The sequence below is a fragment of the Pseudomyrmex gracilis genome, unplaced genomic scaffold (assembly GCF_002006095.1).
Source record: "Pseudomyrmex gracilis isolate BER0280 unplaced genomic scaffold, ASM200609v1 scaffold_131, whole genome shotgun sequence".
Taxonomy (NCBI): Eukaryota; Metazoa; Arthropoda; class Insecta; order Hymenoptera; family Formicidae; genus Pseudomyrmex; species Pseudomyrmex gracilis.
In genome coordinates this window covers 272,383-288,506 of record NW_018020715.1, presented here as the reverse complement: position 1 = coordinate 288,506, position 16,124 = coordinate 272,383, and the positions used below count along the sequence as shown (strand labels likewise).

At 40.0% G+C, this 16,124-nt stretch overlaps 1 protein-coding gene across 1 annotated transcript in view; it reads right to left on the bottom strand.

The window, feature by feature from the left end:
• LOC109856700 (neuroligin-4, Y-linked-like) overlaps positions 1–15,880 on the bottom strand; it is a gene marked incomplete at its 3' end in the record, with an annotated part of 197,917 nt that extends 182,037 nt beyond the window's left edge. Inside the window, exon 1 of the mRNA XM_020432270.1 lies at positions 15,474–15,880. The remainder of the gene's footprint in view (positions 1–15,473) is intronic.
• Between the last annotated feature and the right edge of the window lie 244 nt (positions 15,881–16,124).

The window sequence follows — 16,124 nt, the reverse complement described above, 5'->3', positions numbered from 1 at the left end:
TCTTCAAGATTTTAGATGATATTCTTCCGAAATTAAGAATATATTCTTTATTTAAGAATATAGTCTTTTTCGATAGTGAGATATATATGTTTTTCTATAGAGGCTTCTTATATTCTAATCAGTATATATTCTTATCAATATTACTATTTAGAGGATTTTCCTCTTAAAATAAGAAACTCTTCTTGGCGCCTATTTTAGTATAAAATATACTTTAAGTAAGTGGGATATTCTCAAAATAAGAATACAATGTTTTCGGTGTATGTGTTTTTACTCTAACCAACTTACGTTCGAACGAACTCGGATATCATGCAAATTACCTCGATTTTATTGCTCCTGAATTAAACAGAGAGATCCTTGGAACGTGTAAATATTCAAGTTTACAGGTATTTCGTTTCACGGAAATTCCAACGCCACACAAATCACTTATCCCTTCGACTTCCCGCTTTCTTTTTATGCACGCGTATCGATATTCGCGATATTTATATATATACCATGTATAGTGCGCGCACCCGCTCTCTTTCTCTCTCTCTCTCTCTCTCTCTCTTGGAATTCCATCTACTCAAATTCCGTGTCGCAGTAGAGCATGAAACTAAATTCAATATTCGTCCGTCATCGTGGCATATACGACTGATATATATGAATCAATTCAGATGAAATACAATAAAATTCTGCTCGTACGCATGCGAAACTATTGAATTAAAAGCGAGCAACGCTCGCGGTGGTTTTCGCTCCGATGCGAAACAAACGGGCGGGCATTAATTTCAACTTGTCATCAATTGAATATTTCCCGGTCGACGGGAAGTCGTAAGAAGAGGAAACGCGAGGTAACACAAAGAGCGCGACATCGAGAGCGACCGCGCGTCGCGGAATTTTAGCGCGCGCGCGCGCGCGCGCTATGTTTCTAACGAGCCCATGAATTGTCGCTCTCACGTTAATGTGCCAGCGAGCGAAGAAAGAAAGGCGATAATAAATGGCGAGTGAACCGCGTCGCCGCGAGCGGGAAGTCGGAGAATGTAAAAAGTCAGCGCCGCGACCTCTATACGCTTTTTTGAGAATTTTGCGCGTTTTGCAAGTATAGATATTCTAACGTTTTGCAAGTATAGATATTCTATCGAAATTTATTGCACTGTGTGTGTGTGCGTGGCGGAGTTCTCTCGCAAATGATGTCGACGCGCTATCGCGCGAGAATCGCGGCAACAATGCGCGGGGAGATTTATAGATTTCGCGCAAATCGTTACGTCAATAATAATAGCGGGATCGCGCGTATACATTGCTCCCAATGTCAATGGAAAAGCAATCTGTAAAACATACTCCAAAGTGCTCCGAAGAAGTACTGCCGCGGTACTTTTCCCCCGCCCGAAAACTCTCTCTTGCCCGACTGTGTGTGAATCCAGAAATCTTGAAACAACACTTCTCTCTCTCTCCCTCTCCCCTCTCCTTCCAACAACTTGAAAACAACTGCGAAGAAGTGAGAAATTTTTCGCGGATGTGGTTTCCGGGAGGAGGGAGGGAGAGAGGGGGAGAGGGGAAAGAGAGATATACTCTCTCCTCTGAGAAAATAAAATTAGAGACAACTTTTTCTTAGCGAAAATTTATGCATAAATTCAAGTTGAAAAATTTGTTTCGGAGTTTTGCGTTTTGCCGAGTGTTTTGAGATAACGAGATCTTGCTTAACTCGGTGTTCGCGCAATATTTAGTTTCGTCGCCGCGCTTAACGCGCCAACTTCTAAGCAACAACTTTTTCAAGTCCCGTTGTACAACTCTGTCTACCTCCTCTCTAATCATATTTTTACGACACAGAAACCGGATTCCAAAGAAAAGCGTAGCGCTTCTCCATCGACGTCTGGATAATAAATTTTATATGAATTTCAATGTTGCGCGCGCGTGAGATATGACGGCGACGGAAGTTGAGCGCCGGTTTTTATTCTAACGTCTCGAAAAATAGTTTTGCGAAAGCTCTTGTCTCGCCTGCGCAAACCGAGGGAAAGTTCAACATTTAATGCCGCCGGTGTGCACAACACGCGCGGGTGTGAGATGTCTCGTTCGAAACTCTGAATCACAATCTTGCCCGGAAAATCTCTCGCACGAAAGTTAATTCTTCATGTGTGCGAAATAATTGCGACAAAAATTGAACGACAGAGATGCGTCAAAAACGTCACTCGGATTTATCTCGGAGAGTGTCTTCAAAAAACTCAGAAAAACTTAAATTAAAATATAGTGAAGATATGAGGATGTCACTTCCGGCTCTTTCTCAAATTTACAGTCGATTTGAAAAACGGCAATATTGAGCCAGTGCAGGATGTTGTGCAATAAATAAATATACTACAAAGTAGTTTTTAGCAAAACGTTTCGACCACATTTTTAAACATTAGTATTTAAGATGCAATTGATAAGGGTTTAAAATATAGCCGAAACGTTTTGCTAAAAACTACTTTGTAGTATATTTATTTATTGCACAACATCCTGCACTGGCTCAATATTGCCGTTTTTCAAATCAACTTAAATTAAAAGTTTTTAAGATTAATTGAATGTAAATTTGTCGGTAAAGAGCCGTTCGCAGGATGTTGTGCGGAAAATATGCCTGTGTATATATATATATATATATATATACACATGTGCACAAACGTACTCACATTTTTCATGTGAGTTTTCGAAATGAAATTTCAATTCTTTAAATTCATATAGGATGATGCTAGTTTTTTCATCACGTATATAAAGGAAATCCCGAATACCCCCCGAACTAATTTTAAAATATTGCGAAAAAATACTCCTCAGCCAGGAGTCATACAGGATGCAAAAAACTAGCATCCTATATGAATTTAAAGAATTGAAATTTTAATTCAAAAGCTCACATGAAAAATGGGAGTACGTTTGTGCACATGTGTATATATATATACCAGGGACTTATTACCGATATGATTTCAATACCGGTATTATACTAGAGATTGTATACCGAAACCGATATAGTACCGAAATTGAGTGTTACCGTTACCGTTATAGTACCGAAACCGATACATTGCCGAAAACCGTAATATAATATCGGTATTATTTCGGTATTCCTACTAATGGTATTCTTAAAAATTAGATAGGTTAATTAAAGCAATTTTTGTTGCATAATTAATCTTCCTACCGCTTATTGGACTTATAGACCGACAAAATATAAAGACGCTTTTTTTTATAAACCAATTGAAGCAGCTATTTCTTCATGCTTTCTTTTATTACGTAGCATGACTAATGTAAATTCATGCGGATGAGTCGAAGATACATGTGCCAATAGATTTGTAGCATGATTTCCCTAAAGATATATTTTATTTAAAAAATAATCAACGTCTAGTATATATAAATACATTTAAAACTACTTACAGTAACTTCATGTCTACCATCATTAATTAATGATTTGTTGCACGATGAATTGTACTGGAAATACTCGTGTACAAAATTTGCTTTTCTCCGGCCCATTTTTTTTTGTCGTACCGGATAAATTTATATATTATCATGCTTACGTTATAATCTATCCGATATAATATTCTTGACGATATTCTAATTCTCAGAGAACTAATAAAAATGGAAATTTTTAACAAATTTGGATATTGATAAATATGTCTATGTGTATTTTGTTACTGTTCTTAATTATATTAATTATTGTTACTGTTCTTAATTATATAAAAAAAATAAAATAATTTAAAAAGACTTGACGCTCGTGAAATTGTTAACAGGAATCAACAAATAAGGCCGATACGAGCCATTCGCAGGATGTTTGTGTGTTGAGAATTGAGATTTCAATTCAAAATACTTGTAAAAATTTACAAGTAAAATTCGTTACATTTATATATATATATATATATGTACACGCATAGTTTCCGCACAAACATCCTGCGAATGGCTCGTATCGGCCTTATTTGATTCCTGTTAAAAATAATTTAAATAATATTAAGTTTCTGTGCGGCAGTTTTTTTTATAAACATTGTATTATTAAAAAGTGTTATCAACATAATGACAACACTTATAGTTTTAAGATGTTACTTTTAAAAAATCACGAAAAAATTATCGGTAAATATAGGTAAATATGAGTAATCATACCGGTATGACGTCATACCGGTATTTCTGCATTTCGGTTTTCATAAGGGTTTTCATAGTATTACCCAAAAATATCGGTAAAATACCGGTATTCTGCATATCGGTATAAGTCCCTGATATACACAGGCATATTTTCCGCACAACATCCTGCGAACGGCTCTTTACTGACAATTTACATTCAATTAATCTTAAAAATATTACACACACAGAGCCTCTGAGATGATTCTCATTTAATAACTTTAAATTTAAAAGTTTCTGATCTTTATTTAATTGTTCGGACTCGCGGAAGTTGTTTTTTTTTTTTTTTTTTCCACGATATAGTTTTACCAAATTTATTTGATTCTTTTTTTTCGTCGTAAATCCGCGTTCTGGTTCTGGTGATGGAAGATAGCGCGACGAATGTTTCCGTGATGTCGAAAATCATCAGGCGTTCTCGCGGACCGATGCTAATGTTCTGATACGACATCTGCGCCCTCGGTACGTCACGTAAGTACGTCGAGTATCTCTTGGACATTACTGCGGCATATATGCAGCAGACATTTCGTGATCCGCGCCGTAAGAGAAATGGCCCTGTACAAACAGGATAAGCCCCAAAGTAAAGCACGTATTTCAACAGTTATCATCGCGTTGTAGCTTGGTTTAAGATTTGTTTGCGCAAAGTAAACGTATTATTTCACACAGAAATTCACAAACAATCCGAGAGTTTCGACTTATAGTCTGAAATTAATGGAATGTGAGAGATATTTCACTTCTTTCGTCGTTAAAAATTTCGAAAAATACATTAACAAGAGTTTTCTAGTTTTCTTTTCAAAGATCAAAAGTTTGTTTATTTAAATTTTTTTTTACATATAACTCGAAAATCTTTATTTTCGGTAAATTTAGTTTACTCCATTCGACTCGAATTTGTGATTGTTAATCAGCGGCCTTGCTCTTTATCAAAACTACATTTATCGGACCTCTTCTCAAAAGGCAGCGGGAATTCCAATCAGAACTACGGAATTTTACCACTATCGCGGGGTGCTAATTTTACACACCCCCCCCCCCCTTCTCTCTCACGGTATAAGCGCAAGAAGCGGCGGCAACCGCCGGCTAACCGCTAGTTGTGTGTTACGTGCTTCGGGGCAGATAATTCTAACACAAAACCCCCTGTGCAAAGCTCGCCGCCGGGTCTGGGCCATGGTGTGTAACGTGATGTTAAATTGTACCGTTTCGAGCGATTGCCGCGAATAACGTGGCGGCTAATAGAACATAGCCGTGCGAATTTCGCGTATCGCTATACAGTTTGCTTTGTGTTGCCTCTCAATAAGACGCGTCGATGGAGATACAGAACCGGGGCGATTTCATGCGCACATCGAATTGAAATCTGAACAATGCCGGAGGCCAATTAACCGACAATCGTGTGCAGAAAACGAGAGAGAGAAATAGAGAGAGAGAGAGAGAGAGAGAAGCACGTACATTGTACCGAAGGAACACACAATGTGCGCAAGATTTTAACGATGCTTTACGAGCCTTCCCGGTTTATTGAGATTAGAAATATGCGAACGAGAAAATCGCGCTGGTGCTTCGATTACTCGTCGATTCTGTAAAAAAAAATAAAAAAAAAAAAAAAAAAGAGAGAGGAAAGAAAACAACTTCGTAACAATGTAGTTACACGGTTTTTGAAAGAAGAATAATTTTTCAACGAAATTGACTGCGCGCAGATGATTTTTCGAACGCGTTCATCATTTACTAACTTGCAGTACAATTTCGGTGAGCGATAAAATGTGATACTACGGTACCTCGCACCTAGCTCTTGCGGTTTTCATTGCGACCAGCTCGTGCATTATCGACTCCGACTACCCGTTATGTTTCAAGAGTTCGATAACGCCCTGGCAGCTGTCACCGACGGCGAAAAATCGGGACGTATCGGCAGCGCGCGAGACTTCGAAATACGACGGATAAAAAGATAAAAACAAAAAAAAAAAAAACAAGAAGGATCGCTAATGGCGCATCACACTGGCAGAGTGAAGTTAACGTATATTTAACGGAAGATTAAACCGAAATATACACACATCGAACGCGTAATATTTAAAACACCGAGACAATTTTTTTGGAACAAAAAAACAAGAACACGGTGAAAATTTTTAACTTCAAGAACACATTTGCGCGCGGCATTGCCGCTATTGTTGTTTGAACAAAAGACAGTCTTGTATTCAATTTTATTTTATTTTGTTTTTTGTTTTTTTTTTTTTACACCGAGAGAATTACGTTACTTTTTCGCACCGCGAAACAATATATCAAACATTCTCTAAATTTATTTATATTTGCAAGAAATAAATCTCTTCTATTGCGAACGGATAAAGGATGAATTTTATTTCCACCTTATCGTTCGACGAGAGAGAGAGAGAGAGAGAGAGAGAGAAAATGTGGTGTGTTCCACTTTTATTATCACCGATAAAATTCCGTGCGCAACACGATCAACACGTGTTCGGCGACTTGAAAATCGTCGACGAAGTATTCTAATAATAAGAGCAAATTGCGTAAATAGTTCGGAAATTTACATGGTGGGAATTCTTTTCGCCCAAGCAAGCTCGGTGGCAACGATACCGAGCCACCTCCCTCTCTCTCTCTCTCTCTCGCTCTGCACTTTGCGGTTTACCGTGTTTTAAATACTTTCCAATTAGCACGAAAGCTCGCGCACTCGCCACCATGTACAGCTTAGATTTGCATGAATCGTTTATTCCGCGCCGCATATACCCGTTCAAAATTCAGTATACCGGGGTTTTCTACTCGTTAAAGAATTCGCGCACTTCATCAACGAATTTTCACTTTAACGTTCTCGCGCCTTTTCTTTTTTTTTTTTTTTTTTTTTTTTTTTTGTTTTTTTTCAATTTCACGTTCGCATTCACGATTGAAGGATTATTAATGCAAATTATTTTAAAAGGTAACGAAATCCTAAAACACAGAATATGCGCGTGTTTCTTTCGATACGTACGTACGTAACGTGTGATTCCGCGCGCGCGCGGAGAGTGAATAATTGGAAAACATAATATCTCATTTTTTGAAACGTAAACGCAAGCTGCAATGAAGAATATTGAATGACGTTTTTGCAGCGGAGAAACGCGAATCTGAATAATTAAAACGCCGGCCGGCGTCTATTTCCGAAAACTCGTAAAACGTATACATACGTAATCAATCCCGCTTAAGCAGGCTACATCCGTCGCGCAAAAAACTGCGTATACCACTGGCAGCCGAGCGCCAGCCAATTGCATATTAAAACGCGCGTAAACGTCTCATAATGCTAAATGAGAATAATGTATTCTCTCTCTCCTCTCTCTCCTCTCTCTCTTTCTTTCCTTCTCTCTCACGTTTTCCCCCCGCGGTAACGCATCTCGGTGTGTGCCAATGATTCACCATCGGAAATTGTAATTTTTCGAGCCCTCAGAACGACGGCGGCGGCGGCGACGGTGGCGGTGTCACGTTGCTGGATACATATGACGCTGCTTAATAAATCCAGCAGATACAACCCCGCCGCAATCTAGCCACCGGACACGTAATCTAGCTTAACGTATGTATCCACTCGATTTTCTCGCTTTGCCGCCGCTCTCTCTCCGAGCCCTTTCTCGCCCTCTTTCTATCCGTCCCATCTCTCTCTGTCTCCTCCTATCTATTTTTCGCGACTCGCGAGCAGGGAGAAGGAGAATGGGTCTCTACCGCTCTCTCTTCTCTCTCTCTCTCTCTCTCTTTCTCTCTGTGACGGGATTCCCAGATATGAAATCGGTCATAGATATGGACTACGATGGATCGCTCTTGAAACTTGAAGCGCAGAAGAGAGAGAGAGAGAGAGAGAGAGAGAGAGAGAGAGAAAGAGGGAAAGTGGAATGGGCACGAATCAGTTCCATAAAATTGAACTCCAGATATTTCGGACTATTCTCGACTGCCATCGCGCGCGCACGTCACTGGTGCGCGAGTTTCGAATCAAGTTTGGATATTCCGGCATATTGCAGCTGTCAAGTACAGAATATTATCGGAATCTTCTATTGGATCTATTAGTTTTGCCGCGCCGCCGTGTCTCTCCGCGTGAATCCCGTCATCTTCAATTTTCCGCGAACTTTGTTATTTCCCCCCGTCGGTCTCGACTTCTGGATATATATTTCAAGCGTATATTTGTAATAAACATTGCAACGAAAGCGTGAATTTTCAATTTTTCACAGATCTCTCGCCTCTCGTTTCCGTATATATTTTCTCAATTAAATTGTCAAAACAGAGAGAGAGAAGCAGGTTTTTTTAATTGAAACAACATCCTATTGTGCGTTAGATGTTTTATCGTTATCCGTAATTTGTCGAAGTTTGTTCCGCAACAATTTAAATTGTTGCCGATCGGTGTGCACTTTGCGTGTTTACAGTGTGTACTTTGCACACTTTTTAAATTCAAAAAATAAAAAAAAAAACATAAAACTCCGTATACGCGAAACATCAAAGCGCCGTAATCGCGCCCGATCTCCAGGGAAAAACTGAAACCCGTGTGTGTGTGTGTGTGTGTGTGGAAAATAAAAATTCGCTTGATGTTGCAAATTTTAACAAACACGCTCGTAGGAATTGACTCCGGTCTCTCATAATCCAATGGTTATTTATTAAAAGTGGTAGATCATAATCCAATGGTTATTTATTTATTAAAAGCGGCGTGGAAGCGATCCGCGCGGTGGATTTTGTTACGGGACCCCGTAAATCACAAATTGATGGGCGCGTGATTTTAACCGTGATTTGAGTTCCACGATACCGGGAGGAGGAGGGGGGGTTGAGTTCGTGACGATGAAATTTTTGGATTATACAGTTTTGCAAACGACAACACGTGTGCGATGTGCGCGTCGACGAAAGGTCATATAAACCGGACGTATTCAAAAGGTGTGTGTCGCCCCCCCTCCCTCTCCCCCGTTTACAGAGATACTCCCCTTTCATATGTACGTGGCGAATCCTCAGAAAATCCTCACGAGGAGAATCGAGAATAGCTTCCGCTTCATTGGGATTTACGTGCGACCGTAAGGATGAGAACTGTGCTTGGGATTGGCGGCCGCGCTCCCGATCCCTGATGTCTCGACCCTGAGCTTAACCTTACGTAACAACCACGGCCTGTCGTGGAACGATAAATCTTCATGGAGGCATTAGCGGTCCCTGTTACCACGTGCGCGCACTTTATGTGCGAGTGTATAGGTGGATTTCTCGGAGAGATTGTCAAGGTGACCTCCGAGAAGAAGAAGAAGAAGATATAAAGGATTGGCGGCGGTGTCCATATTTTCTGAACGAAATTTTTCATGACATTCAAAAGGTCGGAATAAACGAATGAGAATAACCCGCAGTGATAGTGTGGTTCGCGCGTGGTTTGAATTTTTTTTTTATTTTTTTTATTTTTTTTTTATTGCGCGAACTCGATATCGACGCGCTAACAACTTCAAAAAGACTTTAAACAGTTCTTAAAGCGTCTCTCCGTATATATACCGTTTCTCGATTCGGATAAAGAAAACACATCGTCGCGTCATAGATTTTAACGCGAGCTCGCGGTATTGCCGGGCAAGTGCGTTACTGCACTTTCCAAAAAGTACAATATGGACCTTACCAGGAATGGTAAAATTATGGTCGCGTTTACGATGGTAAATAAGAAGTCGCTGGTAAATAAAAACTTGGCGAATCTTGATTCACCGGCAAACTTTCCTTCGAGCAGATCATTGCAAGATCGAGACCCCTCTCTTCTCTCTCCCTCTCTTCTCTACCTTCCGAACTCTCTTGCCGCGGAAAGAACTTACAACAGCGTAACGCCACCCCCGAAACAGGATTCCGCGCGCAAACTTCTTCTATAAATCAACGTCGGGGATCCCTTCCAGAAAACCTCCCAAGAATTGAAGAGGGTCAGTCAATCGAAGGAGCCGCGCGAGTGGCTTTTACGGTCGGATCAATTTCGATTTCTCGTTCCGCGCGAGGTCGAACACGCGAGTTTGAAACGGAAACCCCGGTTAAATGGTATCTTCTTAATTCACATATTTCGCTGGTTTTGTTTAAACACACAAGCGCACACGTACGGTGCACAAGTGCTTGTCTATCGTCGTCGTTAACCGGATTGTTTTCCGTAAACGGACTCCCCTCCTGGTGTGCGCCGTAGCGCGCACGATTGCCCCCGATCCCGCGTTGATTCTCTTCGTCCAAGATCCTCTAACATCTCGAAGTGGCCGTCTTAGAGACGTCCACGTGTACACCAAGACCAGAGATCGTCGTTCTCGGAACGCGGCAGGAATCGAATTACAACAACGAACAATAATCGTTTCCGCGCGTTCAATCGCGCAAGAGCAAGAAGCGGAGGATTGGACCGCGCGCTCTTTTTTCGGAAAGAAAGAGATTCCGGTGTGTACACTGGTTCTGTATCTTTCAGCGAAATGAAATTGGAGAAACACCTGTATATACACGGCTTTAACGTAACGCTGGCGCTTTCTCTGGATACGCGCGTTTCCCAACTTTTATTCTTATTTATACGTGTTTGACTTATTCAACAAAATATTCCCCGAACACAATGCAATTTTTTTATTAAGCGCCGAATGAACCGGCAGACTCTAGATCAAAATTAGAATTACCATTAAAAAATGTAACGCTTTTTTTCGCAACCGACCGTGTATAAATTTTGGAAATTTGTATTTTTGCTTTAAATTGTAAAGTTAAATATTAAACGCAAAAGCGACATTTGTCTTTTTTTTTTTTTTTTTAAGCACATTTCAAATTATAATACGCGCGCGCGCGCGCAAAGATCAACCGTACAAAAAATAAATGTTGAGGATGTGAAAAGTAGAATTTAGAGTTAACCTCTCTGATACTTCGTGCGGTATCGTAATCGAATCCGCTCGGTAACGGATTATCGATCCATCGTGCCAAAAACGCGATCTCTCGCTTGCTCACTAGCTGGCCAGGGCGAAGTTCCTGCGATATGTTACTTAAATGGTGATACCAAAACTACGGTGTAAAGTGAGACATTTTTCATTCGCGCGCGCGCGCGCGCGAGATACGACGCGTCATACCGTGTACATCGCATTTGGCCGAGTTCCACGCGTCCGCGGGGATGCTCCCGCTCGCGCAATTTTCGGCGGAATACAACACCAGAAACCTGTGACACGGCGCGGCGTCCGATTGCATTACGAGCACGCGGGATGGTAATAAACTTCTGTCTTCAATTAATATCCCCGGACTGGCAAACCGTGTTTAATAAACATATTGCTCGTTGCTCCGCGAAACACTATGTATAATTACTACTATAGATCAATGGAGCAACCTAGATATATCCGGGGTGTTTATTTGCGATATCACACACAGTCGTGTCTAATTTACGTAATATATATACGCGCGTATACAGATTTAAATACAATTTAAATCTCTCTGAGAGAGACGTTTGAAAACGAGAGAAATTAGTTCTAATTCTGAAGATTCTAGGATTTAGAAGACTTAAAAATTTACAAAACACCATGTGTGGCGGTACATTGTTGTCCAGGGAATCCAAGAGCTTCTTTCGAATTGAATTAAAACATTTAAACACGTACACACACACACACACACACACACAATATAAAATAACACTTCAGAAGAAAGTTGAAAAATGTGTACAAAGTTTAAAATATAAATTCTTCTTTAGAGAATCTCTCTCTTTCTCTCCCTCTCTCTCTCTCCCTCTCTCTCTCTGAAACACTCGAGTAATTACGGGAATAAAACCTTGTAAACACCGACGATTTGTAGACAACTTCTCCGAGAGAGCGTAATATATTAAGTAAACTTACATTTTTCAATACTCTTTATCTTACGGAATAATCCGGAATTACAATAGTTTCGCCCCGGCGAAGTCCTTTATTAAATTGCCGCAACTTTATATACGCGTTTTTTAAGTTTCGCTCGGATCCATCTCTCTCGTCCGCGCGCGCGCACGCCACACAAAACCGTTATATTTCAATTTCAGAATCTTGAACCTTTGATTTTTGAACCGGCAGGATTCTATTCACGCCGGAAAGAAACTTTCCACGAAAGAGAGAGAGAGAGAGAGAGAGAAAGAGAGAGAGTAATACGTCTAGAGTCCAACGCGACTGTGGCGGAGGAGGTGAAGAAAGAGCAAAGTTGGCTGAACTCTGATTATGGCGTGAAACGGGGACAACTCCGGGATGAAGTCGAAGCACAGAGAGAGAAAGAAAGAGAGAGAGAGAGAGTCGAGGAAGAGGAAGTCGACGAAGGGATGAATTCTCTCTTCGCTTCCCCCGCTTTTCACGCTGTCCCGATCCCTCGGTTTCGCATCCTCGCGTGTAGCGCGCCTAACCCAGCACACGTTACCCCCACGCACTATATAAGTATACTACCGTGTCTATACGTATCGCGCAACCCTCCTTCCCTTCTTACGTAGTCACTGCGGCAGACAGAATGCATTTCATCAAAACTTGCGGCTTTCGTCTCGTCGCGACGAGAAGCGAACACGCGCGCGCGCGCGCGCGCCCCATTCAATGCGCGGAGCGTGGCATATAAGCCCGTGCGCGCCTCTCAATCTCAGATATCACACAACCGAAGACTCACTTCGAGCGCCGCAGATATGCACGACTGAGACTATTACACACACACAAAGTGCGGAATAACTTTCTAAACCATTCCCCTCGACTAACTAATCTCGCGACCGGGCGGCGGCGGGGGAAGAGAAAGTCGGAGAAAATCCTTAAACTTCAACGACAATCATTTGATCCGCGTATAGCGGCGAAGCTCGAGAGAAAAAGAATGAAGATAATTTAAAATTCTTCACAAACAATTTGCGTGCCAGTTAATTAAATAATAAAATCTACACAACCACACGAATTTCAAAAAAAAAAAAAAAAAAAAAAAAAAACTATCAAGAAGATACTGAGAATTTTTGTGAAATTAGTCCCCGGCTTCGCGCATTTCGAGCGTCTCGTGAACTTGTGCCGCAATTTTTTTGTTTTTTTTTTTTTTAATTTTTCGCGTGTCACAAGAACGTTAATGCGCGACGCTTCACGAGAGGAGAGATGACGATAGCAGGTGTTGCTGCTTTGCTTAGCGACGATTATTCTTGGAAGAACTGAAACGTCCGTCGGAGTCTCGTCGCATATTTTCTTGAGATGGGGAATGCGCCCGGAGGGAAGGTGTACACATGCGAAGCACGTAATCCGCGTTTCGCCGTTGCGTCGGAAGAGATAAATCAGGCGTCTTATGTACGTAAGCAGAACAAATTTCATTCAATCGGAATCGCACGAGCGTGTTGTGTGTGTGTGTGTTTGTTAGCCGTCTACATTTATCAATAGAAAAACGCATTTGCATTCCGGGGGAGCTCTCTCTCTTCTCGCGCTCGGCGGGGGGAGGAGAGAGGGTCGACGGGGATTATTTTTCCAATACGATACAAATACGTAAGATGTATTTTCCAAGGAAATATACAGAATATATACGAGAGATTGAACGTGCGTGTCTCCGTGAAAGACACGTTCGGATTCGCGGGGGCACAATGCTATCTCTCGCTTGGATGGAAAATCGCTTGGATTTTCCTATGCGGTTACATCTTTCTCGCGATTAAAAAATACGCGTGCAAACTTCGAATTTTATCGTTTGCAAAACACGATGTAAAAAAAAAAAAAAAAAAAAAAGAACAAGATTATTTTCCGATTATAATACAAATGAAATGTAAATTAAAATTAAAATTTTTGTTTGCGCGAGCGCGCCGTTTGTGTCCGATTGGAATTATTTTATTCTCCGGTGATTGCAGCTGTTTTCGAGACCGTAATTACGCTCGCGCGCTTACAATTATGCCGAGGTGCTCGAAAGATTGTACATATACCCTAAGTTACACGCTCGAGAGGGTTGAACAACGTTACGTGCTTCGCACAACCGCCGAAGCCAAAGATATATCGCGTTGAAGTTTATTCCTGAAGTGTCTAAAACTTCTCGCAGTGTGCTCTCTCCATACACTAACCGCGGAACTCACAAAGGCATAATGAGCACGTAAATCGTCTGTAACTTGCAATCCGCTTTGAAGTTGGCGCGCCCGCGTAGAGGTAAAGGGGAGGGGGGGAGAGAGATCGCGACATGGCGGTCGCGCGTAAATTCCGTCAGCCATTTATGCAAATTATCGGCGGGCCGCCAGGGTTAATACATTTTCGCGTGTGCGCTACCGTTTCGCGATATCTATAACAATTCGATAGCCCGGGTTGAGTTCGTCGGATACGCCGGGTATATTTTCCAGCGAATTTACAGCATTTGCATACTTCGGGAATATTTAAACGCGGAAACCCCCGCGGGAAGCGCGCGAGGAAGGACGCGCGGGGTTGGAAAAACAGAAATTTCACTGTTGAGCGAGAACGCCCGCCATGTTTCCGCGCAATGTGAAAGATCGGAACGATGAGGTTTCGCTTATAACCCTCTCGTCGAATTCGATATGGGACCCCGTCAAAATCTTGTTTTCGTTAATAATTTCACTTCGTTGAATTATTCGACCATTAGTCCAAAAGTTTTTTACCGTTTCTCGAAGGACATTTGAATAAACGAATGCAATCAACTAATTGCAATTTGATTGTTCGAAATACGTTCGTTCCAAGGTATTTGTCTTTTAAGAATTATTGTTTGCAAATACGTAACTTATTTTTTTAAGTTTATAAAGTGTTTATACTAATTATTATAAATTTTCAAAGATATTAATTTTATTTTTCATATTTTCTTGTATTTTGTGCGTGTAATGTTTTATAAAAAAAAAATTATTTAAATGACTCATTTCTAGAATATAAAATAATGAGTTTTATTGCTATAGAAAATGTTGCGATATAATAAAACTCAAATTCTCTCAAAAAAAAACCACAAATTCAAGTTGTGCAATTGATCTCTCTTTTTTCTCTCCCTCTCTCTCTCTTTCTATTAGATGATCATTAATAAACATGATTAGAATATAATAGATTTTGTAACAGATATAGAGTAGAAATAGATACAGAAATTTTGATTGAATTATTTGATACTAGATGTCAAATTATATTATGTCTCTCTGATACTGTGAATATAAATTATTTCATCGATTTGTTTAAACGAAATATCGATAACAAAATTCCGTATACTAAGTTGCAATAAAATAGAATTTATAATTTTCAGAAAAGAATGTTATAGAAAGAGAGAGAGAAAGAGAGGAAGAAAAAGTTTGTATAAAAAATAAAAATTCGTATGAAATATATCGCATTTTCTCAATCGACATTTAAATTTACTTTTTAGTTACAACAAAATGTGTACACGTACATACACAGCAGTGTATTATTACTGCTCAATATGTAACAAAAAAGAGAAAATTACGGATATATGTTACGATGTTGTTATTATTAAAATAATGATAATAATAATAATAATGATGATTTGTATGAACTCACTGTTCAAAGGCAAATGGGATTCCACTCGATGAAATCAACACGGGAAAGACTTTGTGCACTGAATTGGACACATTTTTCTAATAATCGCACTAATAAACGCACACACTAAATGCAATTTCACCGTTTTCATTTCTGTTTCACAATTGGATCGAGACGGTACAAGCCTGAATAAAAATTGAGTTGAATTCAACACTCCAAAACTTTCGATTAATATTCAAATTGTACACTACACACAACGCGATAAATCTTCATTCAAACATATCGTTTTTCTCAACAGTTAATTTTACTGTGATTTACTTAACAATATAACACCGACACGTTTTAATCTGATACGTTTCATTAATCGCGCGAACAGTCTCTATCAGAGAAAACACTCGAAATACAGTTTTTTCTTTTTTTTTTTTTTTTTTTTTTTAATTATTTCAACTTAAAATTTTCAGTTTTTTTTTGCAAAGAATCGGTTTAGTTATTTTTTTATCATACGTTTAAGTGAATTTAATTATTTTAATTTTTTTCTCAAAAATGCGGCCCGTGAAATGATTTTTATACAAACACACTGAACATTTAATCGCTGCCCTTAAGTCAAACTGTTCGTATACTTTTTTAAATCAACTTTTTCTTCTCTCGATTCAACAACACACTGCACTACTA